The following is a 3,831-nucleotide window of genomic DNA, read 5'->3' as shown; positions in this document are numbered from 1 at the left end:
TTCAGGGAGCACTTCCTGGAGGAGTCAAGGCAGAGCTTCCTCTCGGGTTGGCTGAGATTTACAACCAAAGGGAGAGCAACGGTTTGCAGTATTCCCGTGGCCACACAGGCCAGCGTTCCGGGAAGAGGGAACAGCGTGAGCGAAAGCTGGGAACACGAGCGGCCGTGGCACGTTGCGGGAACTGGAGTGCGCCGGGGGCCGGAGACGGGGAAGCAGGGGCTGCAGGAGGCGCCAGGCCACGCAGGGCCTGGAGTGCCAGGGCAGAGTCCAGGCTCCCCCCGCAGGTGCTGGGGGCCACCGGAACTGTAAGCAGGAGAGAGACATGAGCAGGCAGCACGGAGGCCAGCGTGGAGACTCCAGGAGAGGACGAGAGGCGGGCGACCGAGGCTCAGCAGTGGGGAAGGGAGTGGACGCCGGGGACACCGGCGACACTGGCCGGGGCTAACGAAGCGGTGGACAGGCAGGTCCGGCTGGCCCGGGAAGCGTCACGGAAGGAACGGAGCCGGGAATGGCTGCGCTTTCGGGCCTGCTCCAGCGGGCGGAGGCCCGTGGAGGAGAGCTGATTTCAGGGGAGGGCAGGAAGAGGTGCAGCCTGTGGGACCTGAGAGCGGCGGTGGGAGAGTCCAGGAGGCAGCCGCTCAGCAGAGTCTGAGCTGGAGGCAGATGAGTCATCACTGCTGAGCTTCAAGGCCCTACAAGCCGACGGCCCAAAGGGCCGTTAGCAAAGGAAAAAGAGGGGCCTGGGGAACTCGGTCACTTCACAGGTTTCTCTCCAGACGGGAAGAGAGGAAATGACTGGTCTACAGCATGAGAGCAGGAAGATCCCTCGAGGCTACAAACGGATCTGGCAGGATTCTCAGAGGCACACAGGACAGGGTGTGAGGGTCCGGTAGGCACCAGAGCCTCCGGTCCAGCCACCACGGGAGCCGAGGAGCCCCCAGGGTGGCAATGCACTTTGCAGAGACCCAGGGGGCCAGCTCTGGGGTTGCTCCACCTCCCCGCCTGCATCCAAGGGTGCCTGACACCAGCCTTGCTGCAGAGGGGGTACTGTTTGCACCGTGGTGACAGGTTTAGGCCCTGAAGAATCCCCAGTCTCAGCGTTTTCCGCATAGAAGGAGAAAAGGGGGTTCCCTGGTCCAGACAGAGGCAGAGTCAACCTCCCACCCCCCAGCTCCCTGTTGTTTCCTCCCCTCCCCTGCAGGCTCACCATCCCTGGGAGCATTTAATTACTGGCTGCCAAGTCCCCTGGGGACAGACTAATGAAGCTGCCTCCTCCAGGCCTTGGGCTCTGAGTCCTGCTCTTCCCTGCCTACCCCATCCCTCCTGCCCCCCCCCCAAACTTCCCACCCTCCCCATAGAAGCACTCAGGAGCCTCCACCTGGGCCCCAAATTGCTGGGCTTTAGACAAGAAAGGACGCCCCAGGCTCTGGGGAAGGCCACAAGATCAGGGACTGCCTGGGGCAGGAGGCCCTGGGCCGGAAGTTGATGACCCTGCCTGTGCCTCATACTGGAGCTTCCTCAGAACAGCTACTGAGAAGCTGCGGGAGACAGGGCACAGCCCACCTGCCACGTTTCAGGGGACATCCAGCTGCAACTGGGTCTCTGGCCCCAGCATCGAAGGGCCCCAGCTTGGAAGAACCGGGCCTTGGACATCAAAAAGACATCGCTCCCTGCCAGTGTGTAACCTTGGGATAAGCTTCCTAACCTCCCAGGGCCTTAGATCCCTTGTCTGGCATATGAGGACAGTGATGCCCCCTCATGCACGGAGGATGAAAGGAGGTCACGTATGTACAGCACTTGACACGAGGCCCGGGGCACAGAATGTTCACAATCAATTATTTGCCAGAATGTGTCAAACTGCACTCCTTGGCAAGGTGAGGTGTCCAATCAGGAGATGGCGGTTGCCCTGGAAACATGGATTTCTCTGTACAAAGGGTCGGCGGATGCCATGGGGACAGGACTCCCCTCTCTGGCTTCCCCTAGGCTGTTCCGTCCCTCCGGGCTGGGTACTAATTGGTAAAACCCTTTCCTCCTCTTGCTTAATCACCGCGAATCCCTAGGGCCTCGTGGATGAGTCAGTGGTCGGGCTCATGACTCATGGAAGCTCCGGCCCTTCCATCACACCCGCTTCCGCCACGCCGAAACCAGGACAGTGCGGGAGGGACGAGGAGGCTGCCCACCCGCCCACGGGGCTGCCATGGCGGCGCCAGGGCTGGCACGGCTGCTCCACTGTCGGGGGTTCTGGCACCCGCCGCGTGCGGCTGCGGGACCGGATGCCCCCTCAAAGAGCTGCACGAGGTCTCCCCTTATCACTCGGTTTCCCGTGGGGCGCAGAGACCCATGGACGAGTCTGCCTCCAGAGGCCGGGCTGTGGCCTGCTCTGGGGCTCTAGGAACAGCCGCTGGGTTTGCCCGCCAGCCACCTCCCCTTCTTCTGGGCGCAGGACCCCAGTACTGCCTTAGGGGAACCACCCCTCCTCTAGCCTCGGCATCTGCAGTTCTGGATCCCCTGCTCCACTGCGGCCGTGGGATGCAGGTCTGACCTGAGAGAGGACCACCCCCTTCTTAGCCACTGGATTGGGTCAGGTACGTGACCCAAATGTGACCAGGAAGAGAACCGCTTTCCCCTAGCCACAGTGACTGGTGTGGCAATGACCTTGTGACCCAAGTCTGACCACTGAGGGCCCTACCTGGGGCTTTAGCTGGAATCACTGGCAAAGAGGCTCCCTCTCCTCCGCAGAGGCGGAGCTTGCCCAGCGAGGGCCCGGGGCCGTCAGCAGCCGTCTCGCTAGGTTAGGGGGAAAGCCGGCCCGGGAGGGGAGCTCGGAGAGGGACGCACGCGGGTTTGAACCGGAGCGCCAGGTGCCCTCCCCGCCTCCAGAGGGCAAGGCCGCCTCACGTTTCACAGCCACCAAACTTATCACACCCGAGTCGCATCGTGAGCGAGTCTTGGGAGTGACAGCCCTCACGTTTCGAAGGGGGGCACCGACCACCGGGCCCGGAGTCAGACAGAACTGGGTGCGGGCCACAGCCCTGCCTTCCTGCACGCGGACCCCGGGCAGGCCGCGTCTCCCGTAGGAGATTCAGTTACATCCTCTCTGAAATGGAGTCACTATCCGAAGACAAGCCAGGGGTCTGCTCCTGTGTTAGAAGGTACCACTCTCACTTCTCAATCCTGTGAACTCCTACTCGGCCTTCAAAACCCCACTCGGGGTCATGCCCGAGCCGTCTTATTCCTTCCTATCCCCACGGATATAATACGTATCGAGTGCCAGGCATTGTGCTGCTGCGTTTAACCCACGTAAGAATAACCCAAAGAGGTGGGTACTAAAATATTCCTGTTTTACGAATGATATATCAGAAATGCAAAGAGTTTCATTAACTTAACCAAGATCACACCTTCCACTCTGGTCTTACAACTGTCCATTATGCTCATTTTGTGCCCCACCGCCACCAACACACACATGAGACTCTGTGCTCCTGGGCCTTGTTGATCCCTGCATCCCTACCGCCTCCTTAATAAGAACCTTTGTGCCAGACCAGAGCATCCATGCACACGCTGGGACCCCCGAGAGAAACAAAGATGCGCCCTCCTGCTCATCTCTCTCCCCTTCGTGCCACCCTGAGGCCCTGGCATTCACTGAGTGCCCCAGGATATATGAGGAAGGCTGAACTCTAATGCCCCCCAGACATCAAAAAAGAAAGCTGGTGGGCAGGAGACTTGAGCTGATGGGGAACCCAGCCCCTCTGGAGGGCCGGCGTCTCCTCGCAGATTTGGAAATACCTGCTAGACACACCAAGTCATCCGAGCAAAGGCAGGATCTGTCATAAA

Source organism: Pteropus vampyrus, unplaced genomic scaffold, assembly GCF_000151845.1.
Source record: "Pteropus vampyrus isolate Shadow unplaced genomic scaffold, Pvam_2.0 Scaffold90, whole genome shotgun sequence".
Lineage (NCBI taxonomy): Eukaryota > Metazoa > Chordata > Mammalia > Chiroptera > Pteropodidae > Pteropus > Pteropus vampyrus.
This window is presented reverse-complemented; position numbering follows the sequence as displayed.